Source organism: Gossypium arboreum, unplaced genomic scaffold (genome assembly GCF_025698485.1).
Source record: "Gossypium arboreum isolate Shixiya-1 unplaced genomic scaffold, ASM2569848v2 Contig00174, whole genome shotgun sequence".
Taxonomy (NCBI): Eukaryota; Viridiplantae; Streptophyta; class Magnoliopsida; order Malvales; family Malvaceae; genus Gossypium; species Gossypium arboreum.
The window spans coordinates 196,228-215,965 of record NW_026440302.1 but is presented as its reverse complement, the minus strand read 5'-3'; positions in this window follow the sequence as shown (position 1 = coordinate 215,965).

The following is a 19,738-nucleotide window of genomic DNA, read 5'->3' as shown; positions in this document are numbered from 1 at the left end:
CATCTTACATAATTCAAGTAAGATCACTTCTTGAGGACTTACCTCGGATGTTGTCGAACGGCTTTTTCGCTATTCGATCACCTTTTCCTTCCCCTTGTCCAATTGTGGCCCTCTTAGCTCTTGAGCTAATTCAAACAAATTCAATTTATTAAAACCTCATTGTGCTTGCTTATGGCCGAATATGACAAGGATTTTAAATGGTCATATGGCCACTCTTTAGCTTGAATACACAATGGTCATGCACATTTTATACTACATCAAGTGTAACACCCCGAACCCGAGACCATCGCCGGTGTCGGACACGAGGGGTTAGCAAGCCAAGTTCACTTGTTTTGCCCATCCATTGGACATTTCCAGTCAGGCTGGAAAAACTGCGTCACTGTCGCCTTAAAAATCATATCTCGAGTTTCAAAACTCGGAAACTGGTTTCGTAAATTTTCCCTGAATTTAGACTCATATATCCATCCATGGATTTATTTCTAGAATTTTTGGTCGGGCCAATTGGTACAGTTTATTAGTTAAAGTCACCCATGTTACAGGGATCGACTGCTCTGACCTTCGCGCGGTATAACTTGAATATCTCTCTGTACAGGGCTTTAATGTGGTGCCGTTTGTTTCAAATGAAACTAGACTCAAAATGGAATCTGTACATATAAGGTATGTCGCCTAATTCTTTCTGGATAATTTATAGTAAATTTTAAAGTTGCGACAGGGAACCCAGAAACCATTCTGGCCCTGTCTCACAATAGCTTTAATATCTCTTAACCTGTAACTCCTATGACCATTTCGTTTCTTCCATAAGAAAATAGACTCATCAAGGTTCATTTACATAGCTTATTCACTATTTAATTCCATTCCTATGAATTTTGGTGATTTTTCACATTCACGCCACTGCAGCTGGCAGCATCTGTTTTAAGGTAGGTCTTACCTATTTGGTAGTCTCCATGAACCAACTAGTCTTGCCATACATAGGTTCATATATGATCATTTTAACCATGCCAATGGCTGATCATATGACCAACATTCCCATTTCCAATCCATAGCCACATCATGACACCAAATATATACATACAAACCACAATTAGTCTAAGTTCATGCTTCCTTTTCGAGCCATTTTCGCATGGCCGCACATACTTACATTACAACATATTTAACAAACAAGAGGTAGTCCTATACATGCCATCTCAAGTTCAACCAAAAATTTATACCAAAATGGAGGCTTGATAGTGTGGATGACTTCGACTTCAACGATCCCGAATCCGATTGCTATCGAGCGAAATCTAGAAAACTGAGAGCCAAAGCAATGAGTAAGCATTTTTATGCTTAGTAAGTCTCAAGGAATATAATCAACTCTAATTACAGCAATACATTCACATAGTTAAATGCATCATTTCATTAATGCACATTCACATAATCATACTTACTTCACCATCCCAACTCTTATGTTCATACACAAATAACGGCTTCATTAAGGCCGATAACTCGTTCCATCATAGGAGCGGATATTCACACGCTTACTCCTAGCGCCAAGCAAGCACACACCGCACTTACCTTGTCATTGGGAAATTTCACAAGTGCATTAGCTGAAATTTTCCAGCAAGCTTATAATTTTCAAATCACATACCTTCGGAGTTTAACCGGATGTCGCTACTCGATCAATCGCCTTCGGGACATAGCCCGGTTATGGTAACCCGTACCAAGGCCTACGGGACTTAACCCGGATATCACGATTTGCACAAATGCCTTCGGGTCTTAGCCCGGATAGAATGACTCGCACGAATGCCTTCGGGTCTTAGCCCGGATGTAGCCACTAGCACAATTGCCTTCGGGTCTTAACCCGGTTATAATTTCCAGCATAATTGTCTTCGGGGCTTAGCCCGGATATCATTCAATTTCTCATGCACACATACATCAATAATCATTGGACATACATATTTCATTTTCGTTACTAAGGCTCAAACACAATTATAATCATTAGCATATTCGCCTTCGGGACTTAGCCCGGGTGGAATTCAAATACTCATACACACATAATCAATAATCATACACATCCATATTTCATCTCACCTAATTCAAGTAAGGTCACTTCTTGAGGACTTACCTCGGATGTTGTCGAACGGCTTTTACGGCTATTCGATTACTTTTTCCTTCCCCTTGTCCAATTGTGGCCCTCTTAGCTCTTGAGCTAATTCAAACAAATTCAATTTATAAAAACCTCATTGTGCTAGCTTATGGCGAATATGACAAGGAATTTAAATGGTCATATGGCCACCCTTTAGCTTGAATACACAATGGTCATGCACATTTTATACTACATCAAGCAATTCAATACAATTTATTCGAGCATCAAGGAAAAGCTAAGGCCTTCAATAGGCTACCCAAGGCCGAATATTCATGTACATGTTGAGGTCAATTTTGCACTTAATACCTCACAAAAACAGCATGCAATTTACTAATTAATGCTTTGCACATTGTGGCTCAAAACTTATAATATAGCATCAAGCACTTATATGTGTGCTAGGCAATTGTGCTTGCAATTTCACAAGCATTCTTCCACATTTTCTTCTTTAAACCAATATATTCATCACTTAGTTCATAACCAAACATAATGTGCAATCATATATATGCGTATATGAGCATGGCCGAATTTTCAAGGTGTCCATAGCCATCCAAAACACAAATTTTAACTAACATGCAAGAAGCATGAATCATGCTCAAGAATGCATCATGGCGAATATGACAATCATGCTCCTTTTCAATTTCAATCATGATAAAACAAAGAGAAAACTCAAAATCTTACTCAAGAGTAGACAATCCATCATTGCATGCATCATCATCAAGCTTCACACTTAGCATGCAATGGCTTTATCACCATAACAACTTTGGCCAAATACCATTTCCATGGCTTAACAAAGATTTGAGCCATGGCTAACATGCACATCAAGTTAGCAACCAAAGCATGCATGAAACTCCTAACACAACCTCATACATACCTTAATCTTGATGCAAACTTAGCCAAATCTCCTTCTAGATCTCTTCCAAACCAAGCATGAAGCAAAAATCCTCCTTCTTCCTTAGTTTTGGCTCAAAGAAAGGATGAACAAAATTTTTTCTTTCCTTCTCTACAACTCACGGCAATGGGGGATTACCACACTCACACACATTTTTTTTTCATTTTTTATCACCCATACACCTTTGTTTATTATTTCACCCTAATGCACCAACAAAACATGTTTCATGACATGTTTAGCCCATCCTCCTTGTCATGGCCGGCCACCACCTATAAAGGGGGAATTTGACATGCAAGTCCATTATTTTGCATGCATCCTTTAATTAGTCATCACACATTTCCCTATCATACTTTCAAAGTTCATTACTAAGTCCTTTCTTGTGGAATTCACCCTTATAACACTAAATCAATCATCATAAAATGTCATACATGAGCACACACATATTATAGGCATCAAAATAAATTTTTAATTATTTTTATGCCTCGGTTTTGTGGTCCCGAGACCACCTTCCGACTAGGGTCAATTTTGGGCTGTCACATCAAGCAATTCAATACAATTTATTTGAGCATCAAGGAAATGCTAAGGCCTTCAATAGGCTACCCAAGGCCGAATATTCATGTACATGTTGAGGCCAATTATGCACTTAATACCTCACAAAAACAGCATGCATTTTACTAGTTAATGCTTTGCATATTGTGGCTCAAAACTTATAATATAGCATCAAGCACTTATATGTGTGCTAGGCCGAATTGTGCTTGAAATTTCACAATTATTCTTCAACATCTTCTTCTTTAAACCAACTTATTCATCACTTACTTCATAGCCAAAACATCATGTGCAAACATATATATACAATATGAGCATGGCCGAATTTTCAAGGTGTCCATAGCCATCCAAAATACAAATTTTAACTAACATGCAAGAAGCATGAACCATGCTCATGAATGGCCGAATATGACAATCATGCTCCTTTTCAACTTCAATCATGATAAATCAAAAAGAAGGCTCAAATCTTGCTCAAGAGTAGACAATCCATCATTGCATGCATCATCATCAAGCTTCACACTTAGCATGCAATGGCTTTATCACCATAACAACTTTGGCCAAATACCATTTCCATGGCTTAACAAAGATTTGAGCCATGGCTAACATGCACATCAAGTTAGCAACCAAAACATGCATGAAACTCCTAACACAACCTCATACATACCTTAATCTTGATGCAAACTTGGCCAAATCTCCTTCTAGATCTCTTCCAAACCAAGCATGAAGCAAAAATCCTCCTTCTTCCTTAGTTTTGGCTCAAAGAAAGGATGAACAAAATTTTTTCTTTCCTTCTCTACAACTCACGGCAATGGGGGATTACCACACTCACACACATTTTTTTTTTCATTTTTTATCACCCATACACCTTTGTTTATTATTTCACCCTAATGCACCAACAAAACATGTTTCATGACATGTTTAGCCCATCCTCCTTGTCATGGCCGGCCACCACCTATAAAGGGGAATTTGACATGCAAGTCCATTATTTTGCATGCATGCTTTAATTAGTCATCACACATTTCCTATCATACTTTCAAAGTTCATTACTAAGTCCTTTCTTGTGGAATTCACCCTTATAACACTAAATCAATCATCATAAAATGTCATACATGAGCACACACATATTATAGGCATCAAAATAAATTTTTAATTATTTTTATGCCTCGGTTTTGTGGTCCCGAGACCACCTTCCGACTAGGGTCAATTTTGGGCTGTCACAGTGAAGCTTATTTTTCCTACGTACTCGATAGTAAAGTGGCTGAAAGGATCATTGAATCAGTGCCAGTTGTATATGAGTATCCAGATGTGTTTCTTGAAGAATTATCGGGTTTGCCACCTATTCGGAAGGTAGAGTTTGGTATTGAGTTAATGTCTGGAACGACTCCAATATCCATAGCTCCGTACAGAATGGCACCTACAGAATTAAAAGAATTGAAAGCTCAATTGAAAGAATTGACAGATAGAGTTTCTCTTCGTAGCGTGCACCTGTGTTGTTTGTGAAAAAGAAAGATGAAACTATGAGAACGTGCATCGATTATAGATAGCTTAATAAGGTGACTATAAAGAATAAGTATCTATTGCCACAGATTGACGACCTGTTTGACCAACTGAAAGGGGCTATAGTATTTTCAGAGATAGATTTGAGATCAGGCTATTATCAGTTGCGAGTTAAAGATTTAGATGTGCCAAAGACTACTTTCAGAATGAGGTACGAACACTATGAGTTTTTTGTTATGCCATTCGGACTCACTAATGCACCTGCTGTTTTCATGGATTTGTTGAACTGGATCTTTAGACCGTATCTGGATCAGTTTGTGGTTGTGTTTATAGATAACATATTGATCTACTCTCGTGATGAAGCTGAACATGCTAAACATTTGAGACTTGTGTTACAGACTTTGCGAGATAAGCAGTTGTATGGGAAATTTAGTAAATGTGAGTTCTGGTTAAGCGAAGTCAGTTTTTTGGGTCATGTGGTATCAGCATCAGGTATTTGGCTTGATCCGAGTAAAATTTCAACTATATTGATTGGAAACCACCTAAGAATGTTTCTGAAGTCCAAAGCTTTCTGGGACTTGTCGGTTATTATAAGCGGTTCGTGAAAGGTTTTTCTATGATTACAGCTCTGATGACGAAGCTATTATAGAAGGATGTCAAATTCAAGTGGTCAAAAAAATGCTAAAAAAGCTTTGATCAGTTGAAAACTCTTTTGACTGAAGCTCCAGTGCTAGTTCAACCAAAATCGGGTAAAGAATTTGTTATTTATAGTGATGCATATTTGAATGGTTTGGGCTGTGTTTTGATGTAGGAAGGCAAAGTTATAGCTTATGCCTCGAGACAATTGAAGCCACATGAAAGGAACTACCCGACACACGACCTAGAATTGGTAGCCATTGTGTTCGCATTGAAAATTTGGCGTCACTATTTGTTCAGTTAGAAATGTCATGTTTATTCTGATCATAAAAGTCTAAAATATTTGATGACTCAGAAAGATCTGAACTTAAGACAACACTGATGGTTAGAGTTGTTAAAAGACTACGAGCTTGTGATTGACTATCACCCGGGGAAGGATAATGTTTTTGATGATGCTTTAAGCCGGAATTCAGTATTTGCTTTACATGCAATGAATGCGTATATGGCTATGTCTGAGGATGGTTCAATAATAGCTAGATTGAAAGTAAGATTGTTATTCGTTCAACAAATTTGTGATGCCCAGAAGGTTGATAATGAGTTGATCAGAAAACGAGCTCAGTGTGAGACAAATGCTGATTCAGAATTCAGAGTTGATGCTGAGGACTGTTTGAGATTCAAAAACTAAATATGTGTTCTGAGGAATTCAGAGTTGATTCAAATGATTTTGAATGAAGGTCATAGCAGTCAGTTATCTATTCACCCAGGTAGTACAAAGATGTATAATGATCTGAAACAACTTTATTGGTGGCATGATATGAAACGCGACATTTTTGACTTTGTTCCAAGATGTTTAGTCTGTAAACAAGTAAAAACTAAACATCAGGTGCCTTCAGGATTACTTCAACCTATCATGATACCTGAGTGGAAGTGGGATAGAGTCATGATGGATTTTGTATCTAGTTTACCGTTGACACCGAGCAAGAAGGATGCAATCTGGGTTGTTGTAGATAGATTGACTAAATCGGCTCATTTTGTTCCGGTACGTACAGACCACTGGATAAGTTAGCTGAATTATATGTTTCTCAGATTGTAAGATTACATGGTGTGCATATATCTATTGTTTTGGATAGAGATCTGAGGTTTACATCGTGGTTCTGGAAGAAATTGTAAGATTCATTAGGTACGAAATTACATTTCAGTACTGCTTTCCATCCGCAAACAGATGGCCAGTCTGAACGAATTATTCAGATACTTGAGAATATGTTGAGATGTTGTATTCTTGAGTTAAAAGGTACGTGGGAATGATACCTACCTCTGACTGAATTTACGTATAATAATAGCTTTCAATCGAGTATCAAAATGGCACCTTATGAGGCTTTGTACGATCGTAAGTGTCAAACACCGTTATACGGGACTAAGCTCAGTGAAAATAAGATACACGGGGTTGACTTGATCAGAGAAACTGAACAGAAAGTAAAAGTAATTCATGAAAGTTTGAAAGCAGCATTGGATCATCAGAAATCTTATGCGGACGTGAAACATAAAGATATAGAGTTTCTGTAACACCCCGAACCCGAGACAGTTGCCGGTGTCGGACACGAGGGGTTAACAAGCCAAAACCACTTATGGCACCGACCAATTTGACATTCCAGGCAAGCTGGAAAACTGCGTTGCTGTCGCCTTAAAAAGCATATCTCGAGCTTCACAACTCGGAAACTGATTCTGTAAATTTTTCCTGAATTTAGACTCATATATCCATTCATGGATTTATTTTTAGAATTTTTGGTCGGGCCAATTGGTACAGTTTATTAGTTAAAGTCACCCATGTTACAGGGGTCGACTACACTGACCTTCGCGCGTTACAAGTTGAATATCTCTCTGTACAGGGTTTCAATACTGATTCCGTTTCTTTCTAATGAAACTAGACTCAAAAAGGAATCTGCACATATTAGGAATGACTTCTAATTCATTCTGGATAATTTATGGTAAATTTTCAAAGTTGCGACAGGGGACCCAGAAACCGTTCTGGCCCTGTCTCACGATAACTTTAATATCTCTTAACACGTAACTCCCATGACCGTTTCGTTTCTTCCATATGAAAGTAGACTCATCAAGGTTCATTTACATAATTCTTTCACTATTTAATACCATCCCTACAATTTTTGGTGATTTTTCACATTCCCATCACTGCAGCTGGCAGCACCTGTTTTTAAGGTAGGTCTTACCTATTTTGTAGTCTCCATGAACCAACTAGTGTTGCCATACATAGGTTCACCTATGATCATTTTAGCCATTCCAATGGCTGATCATGTGACCAACACTCCCATTTCCAATCCATAATCACATCATGAAACCATATATATATATACAAATCACGAATGGTCTAAGTTCGTATTTTACTTCTCTGAGCCATTTTCGCATGGCCGTACACATGTACATCACAACACATTTGAACCAACAAGGGTAGTCCTATACATGCCATTTCAAAGTTCAACCAAAATTATACCAAAATGGAGGCTTTGATAGTGTGGATGACTTCGACTTCAATGATCCCGTATCCGATCGCTAACTAACAAAATCTATAAAGCGAGAGCCAAAGCAACGGGTAAGCATTTTTATGCTTAGTAAGTCTCAAGCAATAAAATCAGCTTTAACTAAAGCATTACATTCACATAGCCAAATGAATCATTTCATTAATACACATTCACATAATCATACTTACTTCACACTTCATCATTGTATACTTTCACAAGATATCAACCAATTCAATAGCTGAAAATTCGTTAGTCGATTGAACGAATGTTACTCAAACATATCGACTTTTCCAATGCACATATAAACATACCTTATCCTTTGGGCTTTTCGAGCGCATTAATTAAATTTATTACAGCAACCAACGCCACCTTCAACCCAAGCTTCTTCGAATACAACCGGATATAACCACATGCACGAATGCCTTCTTGTCTTAGCCCGATAGAACGACTTGCACAAATGCCTTCGGTATTAGCCCGGATTTAACAACTTGCACGAATGCCTTCGGTCTTAGCCCGGATTTAGTCACTAGCATAATTGCCTTCGGTCTTAACTCGGATTTAACTACTAGCATAAATGTCTTCGGACTTAGCCCGATATCATTTAATTGCTCATGCACACATACATCAATAGTCATTACACATCCATGTTTCGTTTTACATACTAAGGCTCAAACACAAACATATCACTAGCATAATCGCCTTCGGACTTAGCCCGGTATCATTCAAATACTCATACACACATAAATCAATAATCATTACACATCCATATTTCATTTCACATAATTCGAGTAGGGTCATTTCTTGAGGACTTACCTCGGATGTTGTCGAACGGCTTCAACGGCTATTCGATCACTTTTTCCTTCCCTTTATCGGATTTAGCTCCCCTTTGCTCTTGAGCTTAACGAATACAAGTAGAAGTATTCAATATTTTTCTCAATAATGTTTACTAGTCAATCACATTCGCATCTCATATCATCTCACTTTATTATAATTTATCATTCAACCTTTGAACCAAAACGCCATTATATGGCCACATATACATACATCCATATATTTAAGCTCAAGAATTTTAACATAACATCAAGTGCTCAAATTACTCATGTGGCCGATTATACATGATCATAAATACACAAAATCAAAAATAATTTCAAGGTTTTTCACCCTATACATGTACTAGGCCGAATGTACATGCAAATTTCACAACATTCTTCAACAAATTTCTTCTTTAAACAAACATATTTATCACTTTCTTCATCACCAAAATATCATGTGCAAACATATATACACATATAGGTGCAAGGCCGAATTTCAAGGTGTCCATAACCATCCAAAGCACAAATTTTAACTAACATGCAAGAAGCATAAACCATGCTCATGAATGCTTCATGGCCGAATACATCACAATCATGGCCCTTTCAACTTCGGTCATGGTTAAACAAAAAAGAAAACTCAATGTCTTACTCAAGATTGCTACAAAGAAATTTCAAGAGTAGACAATCCATCATTGCATGCATCATTAGCAAGCTTCACATTTAGCATGCAATGGCTTTAACACAATAACAACTTTGGCCAAATACCATTCCCATGGCATAACAAGGATTTGAACCATGGCTAACATGAACATCAAGTTAGCAACTAAAACATGCATGAAACTCATAACACAACCTCATACATACCTTAATCTTGATGCAAGTTTAGCCAAATCTCCTTCTAGATCTCTTCTAACAAAGAAAATGAAGCAAAAATCTCTTCTTCCTCTTAGAATTTTCGCCAAAAGAAGGAGAGAACAAGGATGAACAATTTTTTTTGTTTTTCTTTCACTTGCACGGCAATGGGGATTGCTACACTCTCACACACATTTTTTTTATTTCTCTTCCCACATCTAATTATTTTATCACTTAATACATCATGCATTAACAAAACATGTCATAACATGTTTTCTTTGCCCATAATTCCTTGCCATGGCCGGCCACCACCTATAAAAAGGGGAATTTGACATGCAAGTCCATTGTTTTGCATGCATGCTTTAATTAGTCATCACACAATTCCCTATCGTAATTTCAAAGTTCACTACTAAGTCCTTTCTAGTGAAATTCACCTTTATAACACTAAATCAATCACCAAAAAATGTCACACATGAGCACACACATATTATAGGCATGAAAATAAATTTTAAATTATTTTTATGCCTCGGTTTTGTGGTCCCAAAACCACATTCCGACTAGGGTCAATTTTGGGCTGTCACAGTTTCAGATCGGGGATAAAGTTTTCTTAAAAGTCTCACCGTGGAAGAAAATACTCAGATTTGGTCACAAAGGTAAATTGAGTCCAAGGTTTATTGGACTGTATGAGGTAATAGAGCGTATCGGGCCACTTGCTTACAGACTATTGTTGCCACCTGAGTTAGAAAAGAATCACAATGTATTTCAAGTTTTGATGCTCCATAGATATCAGTCTGACCCTTCACATGTGATTAGTCCGATTGAGATTGAGATTAAGCCCGATATGACATTATGAGGAAGAACCGATTCGTATTCTGGCCCACGAGATTAAAAAGCTACGAAATAAGAAGATTCTGTTAGTTAAAGGACTATGGCATAAACATGGAGTTGAGGAAGCAACGTGGGAGCCAGAGGATACAATGAGAGAACGTTATCCAAACCTATTCACCAGTAAGATTTTCGGGGACAAAAATCCCTAAGGGGGGAGAGTTGTAATAGCCCAATTTAGACCCTAATCGGAACAGTGGTTTCAAGACCACAAATCTAATTCAAAAAAATATTTAAAAATTATTTACTATGTTTATTTTGTGTGAATTTATATTTTTAAAATTTTCGTGATTTAATTTTGTCATTTAGGTGTCGGATTAAATAAAAAGACTTAATCGCGTAAAATAAAAATCTGGTGGTTAAATGTGAGAGTACTTGATTGTTGTTGTCTTTATTAATGGAGGCACTTATAATGCAAATATACCTTTAATTCCTTGCATGGACACATTCGGTCATTGTTAGGTGATATATAAATAACTTAAGCTAAGGGTAAATTAGTAAAATATGTGGAAATATGTTATATTATAAAACATATCATAATAAAATAAAAAAAATACCATAGTGCTCAAACTTTCTATTGCCGAAACTTCATAAAAGAAAAAGAAAGAAGACAAGCTAGGGTTCGGCTTATAATCATGCTCAATCAAGGTTTGTTTTTGTTCGGTTTTTGATAATTTTATGTTTTTGAGATCGTTGCTTTGAATACTACAAAACCCACGCTTGAATTTTTTATTTTGGTGAATATTTTGAATTGTGCCATGGTTGATAGCTTGTGGTTTTTGTTGTTTGATGATGAAATATGAAAGATATGTTTTAGATTAACATGTTTTTGTATTGGAGTTTTTGATGATTTTGAGTAATAACGACTAAATTGCAAAAACAATAATTTGAGGGATTAAAATGTGAAATTAATGAAATATATGGGCTTGTATAGATATGGGTACCATTCGGCCTAACATGGGTACTTTTAAATTTTGTGTATTTTGTGTTTTGTGCAATAAGGACTAAATTGTAAAAATTGTAAATGTCAGGGGTAAAATGGTAATTTGCCATTTATGTGTTTTTGGACTAATTGAACGAAAATATGTTTGAATGAGCTTAATTTGAATATGTTTAGATTAAGAACCAAAGAAATCGGATTTGGACCGGAGAAAAACGAAAGTTGTCGACTAGCAGCCCCATCTCGTTTTACGATGTCCGAGGTAAGTTTATAAGCAAATAGACTTATTTAATGGTAATTAAATGCTAAATTTATATGCTGTAATGAAATGTTAGTATTTATATATGCTGTTATGAACCTTAGGAATAGTTAGGATACATATGTCATGACGTAGGATGTGACAGCTCAAATTTGACCCTAGTCGGGAAGTGGTTTCGGGACCACTAAACCGAGTCACCGAAATGTTTGAACGTAATATTTATTGTCTAGAATATGTATTTATGAATGTGTGAAAATTTCAAGCTTCGGTTTAGTCGATTGCATGTGAATTCAGTTAGTAGGACTTGTATGACACTTTTGAAAAATGATAGGCTAATCTATAAGGACCTAATAGTACATGTAGTCAAAAGGAGGACTTGCATGTCAAATTTCCCCCAAGTGTTAGTGGCGGCCATGACAAGGAATCATGGGCAAAACATGTCATGAAACATGTTGGGTGAGTGTTTTATGTAGGAATAAATAAAAAAGGTGCATGAGTGATAAAAAATGAGAAAAAAAAAGTGTGTGTGAAGGCTTCTCCCCATTGCCGTGAAAGTGAGAAAGAAAACAAAAAAAACCTTGTTCATCTTTTTTTGATCCTTTTGGCCGAAAATCCCAAGGGAGAAGAAAGGAGTTCTTGCTCATGGTTGGTTTGGAATAGGTTGGCCATCCTTGTATCTAGATTAAGGTATGTTGATGTTGTGCCATGAGATTCATGCATGTTTTAGTTGCTAGTTTTAGTTCTAATTAGTCCATGGTTCAAAACTTTGCTATGTCATGGGGATGATAGTATGGAATGAAAATTTGAGATAAGTAAGGTTAAATTTGATTTGGTATAATCGGCCATATGGGTATATATGTTTGTGAAAATATATTTTCTTTGTTAACTCTTTACAATCGATTGTAGGAGTAATATTGGCTTATAAGGTTGAGTTGATTCATGATGTTGTATATTAGGATTAAAAAATACTTGAGACTAGATTAGCTTAATGGTGACAATACATTCGACCTTGAAGCATTAATCGAATAGTGGTTGAGGTTTTGATATTTTGAACAAGGATAGTTGTGAAATGGGGTGAAAACCATTAAATTATACACATAAGAATCCAGCAATAAGATTAAACTACTAAATGTATTCATTTTAGATCAAGACATCAAAGAGGGAGAATCAAGCAAAGGCAAAGCAAAGATAATCGAGTAGTCGATTGGGAATCATTTCATCCGATATAAGGTAAGTCATTAAGCACTTATTTTGTACTAATTTAAATGGTCGAAATGTCCAAGTAATGATACTGAATGGAATGATAAATATATATATATATATATACATGTATGTATGTGGTGATGAAAGTATTGAATGGAAAGAAAAGAGGTGAGATGTATTGAGTTATTGGTTTCGGCACTAAGTGTGCGGGTCTAAACATTTATGATCACAAATTGGCACTAAGTGTGCGGGTTCAAATGGTATAGCACTAAGTGTGCAAGTTTGATTATATAGCACTAAGTGTGCAAGTTCGACTATTAAGCACTAAGTGTGCGGGCTTATTACACATGCTCTATGTGCGCGGCCTTACCGAGTCAATCATGGACAGCAGTACGAGTAAACACCTTGAACTCATGAGGAATAGACATTTTATTTGTATTTGGAATTGAGCTTGGTAAGTCTTGACCTATGTGGTGATTATACTTGAAGATAAATGCATGAAATGTCATATGGTGTAATGTATGAAATATCAAGTAGGGCTTGGTATGAGATCAAACCGAAATGCCTAAGGAATTATAGTACCGCTTTGGGTGTGGATGGAGGATTTTAATTCGCATTAATTATTTTCTCTTATGGTATATTATTACTGAACGGCAATATAATGCTTATGGCTTACTGAGTTATATACTCACCCGGTGTTTGCTTGTCGCCCATTTTAGGTTTCTTGGACTCGTCCTTTATGCGTTTCTCGTGATCGCCATCGAAGTCATCACACAAAGCTAGCAACTTTTGGTATTTTTTTGTGTAGACGGTCTAGGAGAACATTTTGGCATGTATAGGCTAATATGCTTTGTTGAACTTTGGTATGTAAACTTTTAGCCATGCGAAAATGGCATAAATGCTCGGTTGGATTTAGTTCTCTAATGTTAAGTCGCAAGTCTTGGTAATTCGATTTTTATGCCATATGCCATGGTTGATTATTTTGGTGTTAAAATTCATGATATGACAATAGTGTAGTAGGGAGATGTTTGACAATGATTAGCCTCTGGTATGGCTAGTCATGATCATAATTTGTGACATGTATGATGAATCACTAGTTAGATCAAAGGGAAATCATGAAATAGGCATAGTTGCTTTAGTAACAAAAGCTGGAAGCAGCAGTGACGTGAGATTGAAAATCACAAAAATAGGGAAATGGAATTAAATAATGAATAAATTATGGAATCGAAGCCCGATGAGTCTATTTTCATATAGAAGAAACGAAGTAACCATATGAGCTGTATGTTAAGATATATTTAAGTTCTCGCGGGACGGGGCCAGAACGGTTACTGGAGTCCCTGTCCTGACTTTGGGAATTCATCACGAATTGACCAGTGATAATTAGAAGCCATGCCATATATGTACAGATTCCTTTTCGAGTCTAGTTTCTGTAGAAACAAACGGCATCAGTATTGAAGCCCTGTACAGGGAGATATCCAAGTCGTAATGTGCAAGGGTCAGTGCAGTCAATCCCTGTAACATGGGGGACTTCAACTAATAAACTGTACTAATTGGCCCGACCAAAAATTCTAGAAAAAAATTTGTAGATGCATATATGAGTCTAGTTTTGGGGAAGATTTACGGAACTGGATTTCGAGTCTCAGAACTCAAGATATGATTTTTAACGCGACTCGTATGCAGATTGGCAGCCTGTCTGGGAAATTTCTAATAAGTGGCTTGAAGTCCGTTAACACCTCGTGTTCGACTCGGCGACGGTCTCGGGTTCGGGTGTTACATTTTATTGGTATCGAGCTATGGTTTAGTCGGTTCTAGGACTACCATAGCACGATGTGTCTAGCTATACATGCCTTAATGTTAATGTTTAAATGTGTGATGACTCGACGGTTGAAATTTTTGTTTTGATTAGTAAATGGATCCCTGTAGAGAGAACCTTGGCGGATGACGTTGAAAGTGTAGAGGCTGCTCCTGCACAAGGGACGCCACTGTTGAACCTCACCATCTACTTAATAATCAAGGTGAGGGGCTAAACAAGCCTTCTTTACCATAATGAATGAGTGGGTCGCGAATACGCCCAACCAATCCGGCTGTCCAACAATCCCGAATTTGAATAATCCACCCCAAGAGCCCGTAATGCCATCGCCATCGATCCCGTGAGGCTGAGTAAGCCACCAGACTTGATTAGGAAGCGGGGCTGAGGAGTTCAAGGCCATAGTTACTCGATGATGCCGAAAGAGCCGAAGTTCGCTTGATAACACCATTCGGTGTTTGATGAACTGTCATGCACACCGATGAATGTCTAAAGTGTGCTATATCCTTGTTATGAGACTCACTTACTATTGGTGGAGGACTTTGATCTCCATAGTCCCAAACGAAGGAGTTACTTGGGATTTCTTTCAAACGAATTTCGAAAGAAATATATTAGTCAACGGTTCATCGATCAAAAGCGTAAGGAATTCTTGGAACTCAAGCAAGGCCGTATGACAAGATTCTAATACGAACATGAGTTCGTAAGACTTAGTCGGTATGCTCGGGAGTGTGTGGCTGATGAGGTTGCTATGTGCAAAAGATTTGAAGAAGGATTGAATGAAGATTTAAAACTACTAGTGGGTATTTTGGAGATAAAGGAGTTCGTAACGCTAGTCGAACGAGCCTGTAAGGCGGAAGAACTTGGAAAGGAGAAGAAGAAGGCTGAATTTGAAGCTAAAGACTATCGTAAGAGATCGATGGGTAAAGCTCCGCTTCTCGGTCAGTAAAGAAGTTCAGGGAGGACACTAATAAATCGAGGACGATCAAGGGAATTTCCATTAGAGCACGACCATCGACGGCTCCCGAGCTACTTCGGTAGCTAGTGTGGGCAATAACCGTCAAGAGAAACCCGAATGCCCCAATGTGGAAGAAGACACATAGGTGAATGTTGGGGTAAGTCTACTAACAGAGCTCATTACGGATGCGGTTCAAGGACCACTTCATTCGAGATTGCACGAGCTTGATGAGAAGAATAGGATGCAAGGTGCAAGACCTAGTGGAATGACAACTAGAGGTAGACCACCAAGAATTTCAGGAGGTAGGAGTGGTAGTCGAGAGGGCTACTGATACGGCTGTTCGATCCGAGACCAGACTCGCTAGGGCATATGCCATCCGTGCACGAGAGGAAGCATCCTCCCCGATGTTATCACCGGTACTTTCGCTCTTTTTGATACTAATGTAATTGCATTAATCGACCACAGCTCTACTCATTCTTATGTATGTGAGACTTTAGCATCCAAGAAGACTCGCCTATTGAGTCTCATCGAGTTCGTAATTCAAGTGTCAAATCCTTGGGTCAATATGCGCTTGTTAACAAAGTGTGTAAGAGATGCCCTCTAATGATCCGAGAACTCGCTTTTTACCGATTTGATGCTTTTACCATTTGATGAATTCGATGTTATTCTTGGTATGGACCGGTTGACCGTATATGACGTGGTGGTGAGTTGCAAAAGAAAAACAGTTGACTTGAGGTGCGCAAATAACGAGATGATCCGAGTTGAGTCTACGGACTTAAAGGGGTCGCCAGTTGTGATATCGTCAATGTTGGCTCAGAAATACGTAAGAAAGGGGTGCAAAGCGCACCTTGCGTATGTACTTGGTGATAAAGAGTTAGAAAAGAAACCTGAATATGTGCCGGTGGTTAGTGAATACCCGGACGTTTTTCCCGAAGAATTACCGGGTTTGCCACCTGTGCGGGAGATAGAGTTTGGTATTGAGCTTGTACCTGAGACTACGCCAATATCGATAGCTCCGTATCGTATGGCACCAACCGAGTTGAAGGAGTTGAAGGCTCGCTTGCAAGAATTGACGGATAGAGGTTTCGCCGACCAAGTTTCTCACCTTGGGTGCACCAAAGATTGTTTGTGAAAAGAAGGACGTAACCATGAGATTGTGTATTGACTATCGTCACCGAATAAAGTGACGATAAAGAATAAATATCCGCTATCACGTATTGATGATCTGCTCGATCAACCAAGGGAGCCTCGATTTTTTCAAGATAGATTTGAGATCGGGTTATTATCAATTGCGGATTCGAGATTCGGACGTACCCAAAACCGCTTTCAGAACGAGGTACGGTCACTATGAGTTCTTAGTGATGCCGTTCGGGCTCACTAATGCCCCTGCGGTATTTATGGATTTGATGAATCGGATCTTCAGCAAGATTTGGACCGGTTCGTAGTTGTGTTCGTTGATGACATCTTGGTCTATTCAGAAATGAGACCGAACATGCTGAACACCGAGATTAGTGTTGCAAATTTTACGGATAAGCAGTTATATGCTAAGATCGCAAGTCCGAGTTCGGTTAAGAGAGGTTAGCTTCTTGGGTCATGTGGTATCGGCATCGGTATTCGAGTCGACCGAGCAAAATTTCAGCCATACTTAACTGGAAGCCTCCGAGAAATACTACGAGGTTCGAGCTTTTTGGGACTTGCTTACATTACCGACGGTTTGTAAAAGGTTTCGATGATAGCCACACCCATGACGGCTACTTCAAAAGATGTTAAGTTCGAATGGATGAAAAATGTCAAAATGTTTCGATCAACTGAAAACTTATTTGACTGAAGCTTCAGTTTTAGTGCAACTCGAATCAGGCAAAGAGTTTGTCATTTATAGTGACGCATCCCTACTTGGGTTAGGTTGTGTATTGATGCAAGGAGGTCGAGTTGTGGCCTATGCGTCGAGACAATTAAAGCCAGAAGAGAAAAATTATCCGACCCATGATCTCGAATTAGCTGCCATCGTATTCGCCTTGAAAATATGGCGACATTACTTATTTGGTGAGAAGTGCCATGTGTATTCGGATCACAAAAGTCTCAAGTATTTGATGACTCAAAGAGACTTGAATCTGCGACAAAGACGTTGGCTCGAGTTGTTAAAAGATTATGAGCTGTCATTGACTATCACCCGGGAAAGGCTAATATGGTTGCGGATGCCCTAAGTCGTAAATCACTGTTTGCCTTACGAGCGATGAATGTACACTTGTCTGTTCTATCTGACAATGTACTAGTGGCGGAATTAAAGGCCAAACCTTTGTTGACTTATCAAATTCGTGAAGCTCAAAAAGTCGATGATGAATTGGTTGCAAAACGGGCCGAATGTGTTTCGAATATGGAATCAGAGTTTCAAGTTGATGATGACGATTGTTTGAGGTTCAGAAATCGTTTGTGTGTCCCAAGAAATTCAGAACTCATTTCTATGATTCTGAACGAAGCTCATTGTAGCCAAATGTCAATTCACTCGAGGAGTACGAAAATGTACAACGACCTGAGACGCCAGTTTTGGTGGCATGGTATGAAACGAGACATTTCCGACTTTGTTTCAAGTGCTTAGTATGTCGCCAAGTAAAGGCGGAACATCAAGTGCCCACGGGTTTGCTTCACCAATCATGATACCGAATGGAAATGGGAATGAGTCACGATGGATTTTGTATCCGCTTGCCGTTGTCGGCAAGCAAGAAAGATGCAATTTGGGTCATCGTTGATAGATTGACTAAGTCGGCTCACTTTATCCCCGCACGCACGGATTTTTCATTGGATAAGCTAGCTGAATTGTATGTTTCTCGATTGTGAGATTACACGGGTACCGATTTCTATTGTGTCGACAGAGATCCGAGATTCACCTTACGATTTTGGAAGAAATTGTAAGAAGCTTTGGGTACCAAGTCGCATTTTAGCACCGCTTTTCATCCCCAAACCGATGGTCAATCCGAGCGGATAATTCGGATACTTGAGGATATGTTGAGATGTTGCATCCTCGAGTTTAGTGGTTTATGGAATGGTATTTACCCTTGATTGAATTCGCTACAATAATAGTTTTCAATAAGCATTAAGATGGCGCCTCACGAGGCTTTGTATGGTCGAAAATGCCGTACACCATTGTTTTGGACCGAGCTCGGTGAAAGTAAAATTTTCGAAGTGGATTTGGTTAAAGATGCTGAACAGAAAGTAAGTATAATTCGTGAGAGTCTGAAAGCAGCATCAGATCGTTAGAAGTCGTACGCAGATTTAAAACAAAGAGATATTGAGTATCAGGTGGGAGACAAAGTGTTTCTTAAGGTATCACCTTGGAAAAAGATACTCAGATTTGGCCGTAAGGGCAAATTGAGTCTGAGATTCATTGGGCCGTATGAGATCTCCGAACGAGTTGGCCCAAGAGCGATAGGTTGCTTTTACCCCGAACTCGAAAGGATCCACAACGTTTTCCATGTTTCGATGCTTGATTGTTACCGATCCGATCCTTCGCATGTAATAAACCCTCCGAGATTGAAATTCAAGCCGATATGAGTTATGAAGAAGAACCGATTCAGATCCTAGCTCGTGAAGTGAAGGAGTTGAGAAACAAAAGGGTTCCGTTAGTAAAAGTGTTATGGCTCAAACACGGATGGAAGAAGCTACTTGGGAACCCGAGAACTCTATGAAAGAGCGTTACCCAAACCTATTTACGGTAAGATTTTCGGGACGAAAATTTCTTAAGTGGGGAGAGTTGTGACACCCAAATTTGACCCTAGTCGGGAAGTGGTTTCGGGACCACTAAAC